The 13,175-nt window shown below is 51.5% G+C and overlaps 1 long non-coding RNA gene across 1 annotated transcript; it reads left to right on the top strand.

Moving 5' to 3' along the window:
• Window positions 262-12,954, top strand: LOC106502445. Its single transcript, XR_001296026.2, has 3 exons — window positions 262-386; window positions 11,072-11,265; window positions 12,260-12,954. It is a non-coding gene; the product is annotated as an uncharacterized LOC106502445 (long non-coding RNA).

Below are 13,175 nucleotides of genomic sequence, written 5' to 3'. Positions count from 1 at the left end.
TGCAGGCACGTTCAGCCTGCATGAGATTAACTGTGAGATTAAGTTAAAAAGCGTAGCCGTTTAGCCAAAACCAGCGCTTTGTGTTTGTTTCTGTTGCATTGGCGATTTGGGGTCAAGTTCAGCCTCAGGACAGTTAGGCTTCCCTCCCTCTGGGCCCCTGGAATGGGGCCAAGAACCTTCTAATTGATTGTTTAATTACAGAGGTTTCCAAGTTACAGCAGCTTGGAGCCTCTCCATGATTTATTCTGCAAAATAAAAACCTCCCTTTCCCTGCAGGTCTGTGCCAGGAGTAAATAACCCTCCTGATTTAGGAGACTGGACACCATCTTCTAGAAAGAAGCTCACAAGACCAGGGCGGGTGTGACTCAGCCATGGTGTTCTTGACAGTAAGTTCCATCTTGTTTGTTTTCAGTTTTGATTCATATATGTATGTGTGTATCTCCAAAGACTCTCTTGCTAAAATACAAATGCATTTGGGAAAAGTCAGACAGTTTTGAGAGGCTGGCCATGGGGAAGCTACAAGGCCATAGGGTCTGGAGTGGATGGGGGCTCTGGCCGGAGCCCATGCTGCAAATACGAGGACTCGGGGGGCAGCCCCCAGGGCCACACGTCCAGAGAGACAGAGGTGAGAGCATACGGAGTCAGACTGTGTGGCTCGTGTTGGCAAAGCACAGGGGTGGGGTGGGGGAGGCTCAAGCCTCACGGGCTAGACCTTGAGGGACCCCTGGGGTCTCGGCAGGCCCAGGGGGACACTGAGCCTCTCTGGGATAAGCCTGGAAGGACTCTGGGGACTCTGAGGGGTTCCCGGTGGCCCTGGGCTCAGGGGTGTGTCAGGCAGGAGGTGACTGCCCCCTGGTGGGAACCTGGGCCGTGCTGATGGGAAGGGGGTGGTCTCACAGGGGACTGGGGGACATGCTGGCTTCAGACAGACCCGGGGACGGAGGGGACGGTCAGCTTTGCCTGTTTGTCTTGGCTTTTTGTCAGCAGGGAGGAGCTGTTTAGAAAAACAAAAGGACGAAACGGGTGAGGAGGTTCGGGCGGAAACAGACAAGAAGCAAGGGGCCCCGCTGGCGTCTGCGGAGGTGGCAGGCTTTCAGCAGAGGCTCTGGCGAGGGGTCACTGGGAGACTGTCCAGAAGGCAGGCCCGCCCCTGGGGGTCGTTTCAGGGAGTGCGTCCCCCGGCCCGGCCTATGTGAGGGCCACGGCTGGCCGTCCTGACCGAGACCACGGGGGGCTTCTCCGGGCAGCAGGAACAAGGCCTCAGCCCGAGTCTGTGTCCACTCAGGGCACCAGGCCAGCCTCGCGCCGACTTGTCTCTGAGCCGGAGTCCCTGAAGGGCTCCCGGGGAGACCCCCGGAGGCTCCAGCCCTTGGGGCCTCCCTGTGTCTGTTGGCAGCTCCTTGTGTTTCTGCCCTAATTTATCTGAGTTGGCGTATGGCCTAGGCTGGACAAAGCAAATGATTGGTTGAGAGCCTGAAAATGATCATTCCGTTTCCCCTAAAGAAAATTGAGAAAGCTGAGTGAAGAGCTATCGTTTCCATGTGAATGTTTGACAGAAAGAAATTTGAAGTTTCTCGTCTAAAATTCTACATTCTCAGGTTAGCTGCGTCCATCTGACACGTAAAATTACACTTTGTTTCCTAAGTTTTTACCAGTCGATAAGTTAAAGGTTAAGCAATATGGCTCGGAGGTGTGAATGTGCTTGCAATTCACTACCAACAGCTCATTAATCACGCAGCTGACACGAGCTTTCCGAGAGGTCTGGAGTGAGCGCACTTGGCAAGTCACAAGGGGGTGATGCTGGTACTTTTTCTTAAACTTTCTTTTAAACTCACAATCAAAGTTTCCTGTGATGAATGGAGCTGAACTGACTCGGAATCCCCTGCACTCGTGGGCAGGGCAGCGCTGGACGACTGTGGTTGAGGCCGCTCGGGGTCCAGGCGGGGCCCCGGGGTGAGGCTGGGGCTCTGGGGCTGTTCAGGAGGACAGCCGGGCGGCTGGTCTGCAAAACACTGCTCTGCTAGGGGAGGGCCGCAGGAAGAAGACAGAAGCCTCGTGTGCCTTCAGGCAGAAAATCCAGGACCCGCCACGAGCCCCCGTTGTGTTAGGTGCTGGGTGTGCAGGGGAGACGTGAACGCGTTCTCATTCCCGAGTCCTGCCCCCTGGCACCGTGTCCAGGGCACTGTGAGCCGCAGCCGGGCTGCCCGGTGTTACACTAGAGGCAGTCACACCGACATCTGCCCCTCCTCTGCCCGCCCCTCCGTGAGGGTCTGCAGGGTGGAGAACGTGGTCACATCGCCCACCATCCAGGAGCCGCGTTGCTCATTCCCAGGGGGTCTGTGTCCTGGTGCCCTGGGACGCAACCTGCCCACCCGGCTGGGTTCCTAGAGGTCTGGTCTTGGGCCCAGGAAGTAAGGGCAGTTTGTGGATCTCAGAGCTGCCAGCATCGTAAGCCGGGCCTGGGAAGCTAGGGCACAAACCAGCAATTGACATTCTCACATTTTTTGCAAAAAGCAGTGCTGATAAAGAAATGATCTTCACCTTCGTAGGAGAAAAAGAGTCTAAGCTGTTACTGTGTTTGGTGATTTGAAAATCCGGGGCCAAGCGTAGAAGACGCCGACCTGCTTGAGCCACCGCCGGTGAAGCTCCGTCCCCTCGCCGCCGGTTCCCGCGCCCCTCGGGGCCCACCGGCGCTGCGCCGCCAGCCCGCCTCCCGTCAGCCCGCCCACGAGCCTGTCAGGGGCAGACTGAGATGGTCTCACAGTTCTGGGCTAAACTCTAATCCTTCCGGGGAAAGCAAAGCGCTTCTGAAGGCCGTCGTGGCAAGGATGGAAAAACGCATCTGTGCGAGGGGTGACCCCCTGCCTCACACCTGGGCCCCTGTGACTCTGCCCTGGACGGCAGGCCGCATCCCGGGGGGCACACGCGTGCTCCTGGTGGGGTCGCCAGGGCCCCGGGGCGCCCCACCCTCCGCCTTCGCCCCGGACGGGTTCTTCCTGCTTGACCGTCTCCAGCTCGCAGCGCTCGGGGAGCCGCTGGAGTCACGAGCCCACAGGACGCTCCGCGCCCCGTCACCTCCGCGGATGCCGAGTGCTCTCGCAGACTTCCCTGAGCTGCCCCGTCACCCCAGGGACCTGCGCCTACGAGAAGCTCCGGGTGGTGGGTGACGAAGCTGGGCCCCGGGTCCCCAGCACCTCCCACCACTCAGCCTGCGCTCCCCCTGCGGCTGGAGCGCAGAGCAGGAAGCCTGGAAATCACAGACGGCCTTGCCACCCCTGGCCCCAGAGCCGTAGCAGAGCCGCTGCGGCGCAGACGGAGCCCAGCTCCCTTCCGAGCCGAGTACAGCCTTCCTTCCAGCCGCTGCTAACCGCGGCTCCACGGTGACATTAGCTGGATGAAGAGCCCAATTAAGTTTTAATTACCCTGGGTGAGGCCCCCCAGGTATGACTCACTTGCTAATTAGATAAGCAACGGGATTTGTTCTGAGCGCCGGCGGGGCAAAACACAGCCCAATCCCATCTCTGTAAAGGTTCAGAATAAATTAAAAAGTCTTTAGAAATAAAATCTCCACGGTTATCAAGGATAAACTCTCGAGGCCTCGGCAAGGTGGGGGATGGAGGCCCAGCACTCTGGCCTGCCCCGCATTCACAGACAGGGGCTGTGACCTGGGAGCTGAAGTGACAGACGACCCCACTCTGTGGGGAGTGCCATTAAGGCAGGCCTCGCTGGCTGCCTTCTCCCAATGAATACAGAAGTTCTCCTTTCATAAATGTGATGAGGAACCAGCAGCAGAACGCGGTGAGGGCAAACCAGGAAAGTCAGGAAGGCGCCTGTTACAGGCGGAGGCACCTCCCCGCCCCGGCTCCTCTCAGGCACACCCTCTCCCAAGCCCTTGGTGCCTTTTTGATGACAGACCCTTAAATCCGAGAGGAGCGTGGAGGAGCAAGCTCTGGCTCCAGGTTTTGCTGGATGTGCCAGGGTGAGGCCCAGCCTGTGGACAGCCCAGGAAGCCAGCCTGGAGGAGGAGGAGGTGTCGTGTCCAGACCAGGTCTGACAGACTCCACATCCGGTGGCAGCTGCAGGCCAGGCCGCTGGGTGGGCACTCTTAGAGGAGCTGGACACATGTCTTCTCAAATGTGGCTGAAGGCATGAAGGCTCAGGATGTGCCAGGACCAGGACCCAGAGGATGAAACCAGGAGGCAGGAGCTGGCTTCAGAGGGAGACTTTTCACCCGAGGTAGATGAAGAGAACCTGAAACCCACAGGAGAGGTCCCAGGGTCTCAAAGGACATCGCTCTCATCTCAGAGCAGGGACACCAGAAACAGTCTGGGCCTCGCTGTGGGATCCACGTCTGCATGCCTCGTCCTGGAGATAAGGGAAAGGAGGAAATGCAGAAAGGCCCTAGTCATTCCGTTCCCTGATTGTATTCAAGCCCTCTGTCCCTTCAGACTGAGGGTATCAGAAGCAAGTCTGTGAAGGAATAACTCAGCCAGAACCTCAGATTATCTCTGAGACGATTCATAAAATCCAGGAGAACAAGAGGTCAGACCCACAGGGAATCCAGGTTGGGATCATCGGACGTGGGCTATATGACGACTATGACAGCAAGTGCAGGAAGTGCAGCAAGTGCAGGAAGTGCAGGAAGTGCAGCAAGTGCAGGAAGTGCAGCAAGTGCAGGAAGTGCAGCAAGTGCAGGAAGTGCAACGAAGGGGAAAGTTTTGGCAGAAAACTGGCAGCTGTGATACAAGAGGCTCCCAGGCCTGAGGCCAGGGGGTGGGGAAGGGTGATCCTGGTACAGACTCTGAGTGACGGAGTTTTGGGGTCTGACGCCCAGCTCGCGGACTGCAGCAAGCAGCACTGCTCTGTGCCCCTGGAATCCACGAGGGAATAAATCTCACCACACCAACAAGGGGACAAAGAACGATGCTGACTACCTGAGGCGATCGGCTGAACAGCTTGACTGTGCTGAGCATTCCAAGATGTGTGTGGGGATCGAAGCATCGCACTGCGCGCCTCAGAAAGACACCGTTCTCGTCAGCTGCACCTCAGTGAGGCTGGAAGAGGCAGACCAACAAAAAGGTGGTGTGCAAATCCTCAGTGTACTGTTTGGCTTAAAAATACATCGTCAGTAACTAACGGAAAAGGCATGCAAGGAGTCAGCAAGGAATGAAGCAGCTGATGTGTGATGGGTCACATTCTTGTAACCCGCCTCGTGAAAGGGCAAAGAGAAATTACATCAGCTGACTCAGGAAAAAGCGTTTGATAAAATACCATGTATATATAAATATTAAAACGTTTGATACATTTGATATGTATATATATATCGTACACACACAATCAACAGCGTCAACGAAAAGGATGTGGCAAGCTAGGAACCGAAGGACACGTAAAAAACCCACAGCAAAGGCACAGTTGGCTGCACTTCTCTTTCAAGGTCAGGAAGGAGACCAGAAAGTCACCATCACTACTGATGTTTAACTAGCATGGGGGGAAAAAAAAGCAAGATGAAAAAAATAATACATGAGAACTGGAAAGGAAAAACACAGCTACCCTTCTATGTAAATAACCTGATTATGTATGCAGAAAATCCAATAAAGTAAACAGATAAACTTGAAAATTGATAACTAAATTTAGCAAGACATTGGATAATGATCAACATACAAAGCATTTTACCTCTCATTTCAGTTCAGTCGCGTAGTCGTGTCTGATTCTTTCCAGTCCCACGGACTGCAGCACACCAGGCCTCCTTGTCCATCACCAACTCCCGAGGTTTACTTAAACTCGTGTCCATTGAGTCAGTGATGCCGTCCAACCATCTCATTCATCCTCTGTTGTTCCCCTCTCCTCCTGCCCTCAATCTTTCTCAGCTTCAGGGTCTTTTCCAATGAGTTAGGTCTTCCCATCAGGAGGCCAAAGTATTGAAGTTTCAGCTACAGTGTCAGTCCTTGCAATGAATATTCAGGACTGATCTCCTCCAGGATGGACTGGTTGGATGTTCTTGCAGTCCAAGGGACTCTCAAGAGTCTTCTCCAACACCACAGTTCAAAAGCATCAATTCTTCGGCGCTCAGCTTTCTTTATAGTCCAACTCTCACATCCATACATGACCACTGGAAAAACCATAGCCTTGACTAGATGGACCTTTGTTGGCAAAGTAATGTCTCTGCTTTTTAATATGCTGTCTAGGTTGGTCATAACTTTCCTTCCAAGGAGTAAGCGTCTTTTTATTTCATTTACCTCTACATATCAGCAATAAATGATTAGAAAACACAATTTAGAAGATACCTTTTTAGGGACACAAAGAGTCAAATATTGGCAACACATCCAACAAAAGATATGTAAGACCTTTATGACAAAACCCAGAAAGCATTACAGAGCAAATTTAAAAAGACCTAATTGAATTGAAAGGCTCAATCATTTTAAATATGTCACTTTCTGCAGTGTTTTATAGGTTTAATATAAAATCTTAGCATAATCTATAAGGCTAAGAAAATCTTGTGGAGGAACAAATTTAGAATAATTGTAGACTTACAAAGCTACAGTAATTAAAAGCTGAGGAACTGTCATAGCATGGATGATAGACCCAGGAACAGAATGGACAGGGAAGTCCACGGCAGCGGGACGCTCAGCTAAGGGCAGTGGACACCTCAGAGAAGCAGTAAAGCACAGCCTTCTCAGTGAACAGGTCGCTCTGAAGAATTATAATGTGGCCCTAGCTCTCAGCATCAGCAAAACTTTCCCAGTGGAGAGCAGATATAAACGTGGAGGCAAACCAGGGCCCCCTGGAAGGTGACAGTCAGACATCTGGGCTACCTCGAGGAGGAACCCTCTATTAACAAACAGAAAAAGAACCAGCCATCAAGGGAAGGAGTGATAAAGGGGCCATACGAAATTATGAAAGTCTGTCCACAAAAACACTGTCAGAAAAGATAGGCGAGACAGTGTAGGAACAGATATCTGCAAAACTCCTGTTTGTATTCTAGCAAGCACTCTCGTGCAACAGTAAGAAAAGACGGGCTCTCCACGGGCACAGTGTGACAGCACTGGCCTGGCCGCTGAAATGGACCTTTGCTAAGTGGAGCACGGAGCGTGGGTTCAGCAAGGACACGGCCACTGGGCCTTGGCAGGCGGCCGTTCTCCCCCAAGCACAGCTGAGCCCAGATGACCACATCACGAGTGTGTGATTCATCTTTACAAGGTTCAAAAATACACAAAACTAGCCCACGATGATGACGACGGAAGCCAACATGATAGTTTAGGGAGGCAGGCGCGTCGTGATGCGAGAGAGTCAGGCTCTGATAACATTTCGTTTAAACAGGCCTTGAGCAGGGCTTCCGTCAGTCACTCAGCTGTCTGTTGGACACTGTCTTGAATGCACGAATTGAATAGTGCTTAATAGCACATGAATTCATGAGAAAAATCAGGAAGCCGAGAAGAAGTACCATCCCTTGTGGAGCCAGAGATGAGGGCCTAAGGGGGCCTGATGGGGTTAGGACCTTCCCTAAAGCCCTCAAGGTCACTGGGACCAGGGCAATGGCTGAGTGGGCCTCAGGGTAGACGGGCTGGGCTGGACGGAGGTGGGCATTGGGCTGGGAGCCGGCCACCGGGAGGAGTTTGTCTTCTCTTTGATGGGAGCGGGCTGCAATCTCCTTCAATCTAACTTTTGACTTTAAGAGTTTGTGCCACAGAATCATTGTATTTATTACCATAATAATTCAAGACCTTAGAACTGCTGTGAGCTGACATGGTGTATATATTTTTGTCTGAAACAAAGGAACTTAGTTTTTGCAAATTGTTAGAGACTTCAAAAAATGCATTTCATTTTCAGATGTATTGTCAAGGGCAGTGACTCACGGCTCAGGCTGGTTCAGAAGCGATCTCTAAAGAGAGGCACGATTTTTCCTGAATTTCATTTGCAAGGAGGCGGTGGCTGGCTCTGGGCCCCCACCCAGAAGGCCGGGTCTGACTCCAAGAGCCCTGAGTCAGCTGGCCCAGGAAGGGCACCATTGCTCACCCAGGGACCCAGGCCGGCTCGGGTCAGAGGGGCAGGGGGCACAGTGCTGGCCCTTCTTCTGCTGAAGATTGTGATTGGGTTTGAGAGTCACCCTTTGGCCACTGAGCGAATTGCCTCACCTATATTGCATTAAAGTACAATTTCCAACTTTTGCTTGAAGTCAATAGATGAGTCAGCCCAGTGATTCACTGTGTCTCCTCACCTTCTTAATTCTGTTATATCCTGGAAGAATCATGCTTGAATATTGATGGAAACCCTTTGAAGTCCTGAGACATCGTGCTTTCTAAAATAAGGTCACTTCTTTTTGCTAATATCTGACCTATGAAAAGTCTCTCCTCAAAATCTGTACAAACGGAGATGACAGGGTCGTTCGTCACCTTCTTGGGCAGGTGTGGGCTGATTCCGGGAAGCTGTGGCTGCGCACGAAGCTCTGATGAGGCCTAGGGGGTGGTGAGACCCCAGGTTCGGGGAATCCAGGCTGGAAAATTCCGGCTTGGGGGGGGGGTGGGCGGGCGGGATCTGTGTCCTGGGCCAGCTGGTCTCTCAAGTACACCTCAGACCAGCACAGGGGCTGAGCTGAGTGCAACACACCGCCCCAGGGCACACGCCAGGGTCGCAGCCCTCTCAGCCTTAGCGATGAGAGTGAGCAGCTCTGGCACAATCCGTTCAGCAACAGGAAACACAGGCCAGCCCATTGAGCTTCTCCACTCAGGAAGGGAGTGGTGACTCTAGGCCTGACCTAGGAGGTCGGCTAAATCACGGCTTCACAGCTGGTCAGCACTAACTTATTGTAGGTAATTCTAGCAAGGTCTGCATGAGGTCTTCCCATTGGCGGCATGCTTGGTGACCAGGAGCGGAACTCTCCGGAGCTGGCTTATGCAGAGACGGGGACTTATCTGAAGGTTTGTTTCTGAGGCACTGGGGGACATGAGTCTGAGTAAACTCTGGGAGTTGGCAATGGACAGGGAGGCCTGGCGTGCTGTGGTCCATGGGGTCGCAGAGCTGGGCGTGACTGACGATGATGTCCGTGGGGTCGCAGAGCTGGGTGTGACTGACGGTGATGTGCGTGGGGTCGCAGAGCTGGGCGTGACTGATGACTGAACTGACTGATTGGACGTGTGATGCACCAAACAGTGCTGGAACTGAAAGATAAGCAAGAGCCAGGTTTCAGAGATGCTTATCCACTCAAATCCTTTTCCCTTTAATTCAAACTTTCATAAAAGACATTGGTTTCTCTTTTAGACAAAACTCTTTTAATATTCATCTGCAGCAGCCTTCCCTCTCCTGACTCAGGCAGCAACCTCACAAAGGCCAAGGGGTTAAGAGGTTGAGACCACGGTGAGTCTCAGTGGAGCAGCTCGCTCTACGCGGGCCTGATGTGCATGGAAATGCTGTGCTCAGATGCGCCAACTGAAACAGCTGCTCCTGAACTGGTAACATCCTGTGGCCGCTAAGTGCTCACAGCAGAAGGAGCACTGGGCCCCCACGTGGCCAGGTGGGGCCAGTCCCTCGTCTCCAAGTGAGGGATCAGGGCACCCAAGGAGAGGGACCCAGGCAGATGCCAAACACAGGATTTTTTCTCCATATGTTAATTCTTCCCCAAAATGAAATTACAAGTTTAGGCAAAGCATACACAAAATCTGGAGAGGCAGCCCCCCTTTAAAAGTGCAGAGGGGCTCACCCAGAAAAACCTTGCAAAATGTTTGATGCCATGTAAGAGAGCCTCAGGCTTGTTAACAGAAGAGAAAAATCTGAATCAGTATTTATTTCCTCTGAAACTCTCTCTGATACTTTTTCTTATGTTCGCTTAGTGTGCATGGAGTATGTTGCAAGACTGTAACACTAACACAAGTTGAAGGCATGGAGACATTTTCTCTTTGGAGCTAAAACCCTTTCCACAGCAAGTCAATTACAGATCCAGGTTTAGCTGTACCTCCCAGGGTCTCCTTGCCACCCAGAAAACAGAGGAGACATCCCAGTCCCTGTGGAAAGAGGGTTCTCACCTCTGCTGGGGAGTGTGTTATCACCCCGCTTTGCAAAGGGTTACATGAAAGCTCAAGAAATTTAAGTAACTCGGTCAGCTCACCTCCAGCAGCCACACTGTCTTAGCACGGGGCCAGGTGTACGTGTAGTCAGTCATCACTGAGAAACACCCCGTGATGGGAAGGCTGTGGGTGAACCTGAACCCAGAGAAGGTGAGTGAAGACCGTGGAAGGGGAGAGAGGACCAGAGGAGGTGAGAGAGGACCAGAAAAGATGGGCTAGGAGACAGGCCAGTAGGCAGTTTGGTGCATCAGCTGACTTATTTCATTTGGATGCTCTGATCAATTAAGTTTCTAGAAGAGGTGAGTGTTGAGACAAGGGGATTGGAGGTTAAAAAAAAAAGTTCTGGTTGTGGGTCTGTGGTTGGGAGTTTATGTAAGTCTTGATCCCTTCACGTTAAGGGTCTGACGCTCCTTTTGAAAGGAACCCTCTGGACATCAGTATGGAAGCACCATGAAGATCAGGTGCAGGTTAGACAGTGTAGATGCCCTAAAGCCGAGAACTGGAGAAAAATCCCAACAGTGCCCAACCGAAGGCCCCACGGTCACATGTGCAGCTCCCTGCTGGAAAACAAGGAGATGCCCACCAACCTGTCAGGGCTCAACGGTCCCTGCCCCCAGACAGCTGGGTCCTCCTGACCTGTGTAGGAAGCAGCGTCACACACGCCAGGGAAAGCATGAGCTGATCCAGCATCTGCTCAAAAGTATATTCCCTTATAAAATAGAGTAACATCTTTGACTTGAAAAGTTATGGGGTGAGGTTTCATCAAAGCTCACTGAGAAGTCAATTCATGCCTAAGTGGACCAAAGGCTCAAGAAGAAGCTAGGTTCTGCTCAAGCAGGTTCCACTGTTGCTTTAAGAAGAAACAGCAAAGTTAGGAAGATGTGCTCACTTGCTCTTGTTTGCTGAGGAATAAATAGATGCACTCTCTCTTGACTCTGACTACACTGGGCTTACAAAGGGGTAAGAAATTGGATCATTTGCCTGGTGCCGAATGACCACATCCTTCTTCTCAGCCCAGAGATCCGAGCACACGACTCTGAGTCATCCAGCTGCGCTGAGTCACGGCCACCCCTCCGGAAGCAGTTCTCAGGATAGCATGTCCGGCAGAGAGAAAACCTGTCCACGTCGTCAGTAAAGGCGACAGAGGCGAGAGTAAGGCTCCACTCTCGAGTGCTGATGTCTGATGGAAAGAGGTCGGATGCCCGAGGTGAGGCAGCTGGAGGCTGGGTTGTTGTTTTAGTCACGGAGCCCAGGATGCTCTGGCCTTCTCAGTGCTGCTGACGTTCAGTCGCCAAGTCCTGTCCAACTCTTTGTGACCCTTCACTGCAGCACATCAGGCTCCTATGTCCTCCACTACCTCCCAGAGTTTGCTCAAATTCATATCCACTGAGTCAGTGATGCTACCAAACCATCTCAGTCTCTGTCATCCCCTTCTTTTGCCTTCAATCTTTCCCAGAAGCAGGGTCTTTTCCAAAGAGTCAGCTCTTCACGTTAGGTAACTGAAGTATTGAAGCTTCAGCATCAGTCCTTCCGATGAATTCAGGGTTGATTTCCTTTAGGACTGACTGGTTTGACCCTCTTGCTGAACAAGGGTCTCCTTTTCTCCAGCATCACAACTTAGGTGCGTCGGTTCTTTAACGTCCAGTCTTCTTTATGGTCCAACTCTCACATCTGTACACGACAATCGGGAAAACCGTAACTGTGTCTATATGGACCTTTGTCAGTGAAGTGACATAGTTTCCTCCCAAAGAGCAAGCATCTTTTAATTTCATGACTGCAGTCACTGTCCGCAGCGATTGGGAACCTAAGAAAGTGAAATCTGTCCTTGCTTCCCCTTTCCTCCATCTAATTGCCATGAGGTGATGGGACCAGATGCCATGACCTTAGTTTTTTTGATACTGATTTTCAAGCCAGCATTTTCATTCTCCTCTTTCATCCTCATCAAGAAGCTTGCTACTAGTCATTTAAATTACCTGGTGAATAACAGCATTTGTCCCTTAGTTTCTGCTATGATCATTTAAACCCACCTCAGTGAGGACAAAGGTCATACCTGCTTTGATGGAATTGTGTCCTGAGGTCCAAGTATGACATAAATGTTTAATAATGATTTGCAAGTGAATGAATTGGCATATTGTCAGTGTCCTGTTGGGGTATTAACTCCCTGACTTATCTAAATTCTCTCTTCTGCGTTCTTATTCCAGCTAGTATTCCTTCTTGTGACCCGCGCTTCTGGCATAATGATGGTGACAGCTGACACTTACTGTCCAGCCCCCAGCTCACCGAAGCCCAGGAGGCAGGCGTTGTCATCATGCTCCTTTCCAGTGGCTGCAGAGGCTCTGGGAGCTCAGTTGACATCAGCGCAGCCTGTTCCGTTCAGCAGCGTGAGAGCTCAGCTTCCGCGGGCCTGACTCACACTAGGTGCTCCTCTCACTCGCCTTCTCTGCTCCCACTCTGCTTGGTACTGTTAGGGCTACTGCTATGTTTAAGCACACTGTTTCAACAGCAAGGCAGCACCACACGCCTGTTAGGAAGCCCAAGTCCAGAGTCCCGTCGGCAGCACGTTTTGAGAAGGGTGTAATGCAATAGGAACTCTCGCAAATGGTGCAGCCACTTCAGAAGACAGCTGGATGGTTTCTTACACAGTAAACATGCTCTTACCACACAGTCCAATACTCACGTTCCCTGATACCCAAGGAAAAGAGATTCTGAGAAGAGATGTTCACACAAGAACCTGCACGCAGATGTTTATTGCGGTTTTATCCATAACTTCAGAACTTGGATGCAACCAAGACGTCCTTCGGAGGGTGAACAGGTAAAAATAAACTCATGTGTCCAGACACAATAATGGAATATTATTCAATGCTAATAATAAAGAAATCTGAGCTCCAAATAACTGATGCTTTTAAACTGTGGTGTTGGAAAAGACTCTTGAGCGTCCCTTGGACTGCAAAAAGATCTAACCAGTCCATCATAGTGGAGATCAATCCTGGGTGTTCACTGGAAGGACTGATGTTGAAGTTGAAGCTCCAATACTTTGGCCACTTAATGCAAAGAGCTGACTCATTGGAAAAGACCCTGATGCTGGGAAAGATTGAAGGCAGGAGGAGAAGGGGACAA

The sequence above is a fragment of the Capra hircus genome, chromosome 8 (genome assembly GCF_001704415.2).
Source record: "Capra hircus breed San Clemente chromosome 8, ASM170441v1, whole genome shotgun sequence".
Classification (NCBI taxonomy): Eukaryota; Metazoa; Chordata; class Mammalia; order Artiodactyla; family Bovidae; genus Capra; species Capra hircus.
This window is presented reverse-complemented; position numbering and strand designations above follow the sequence as displayed.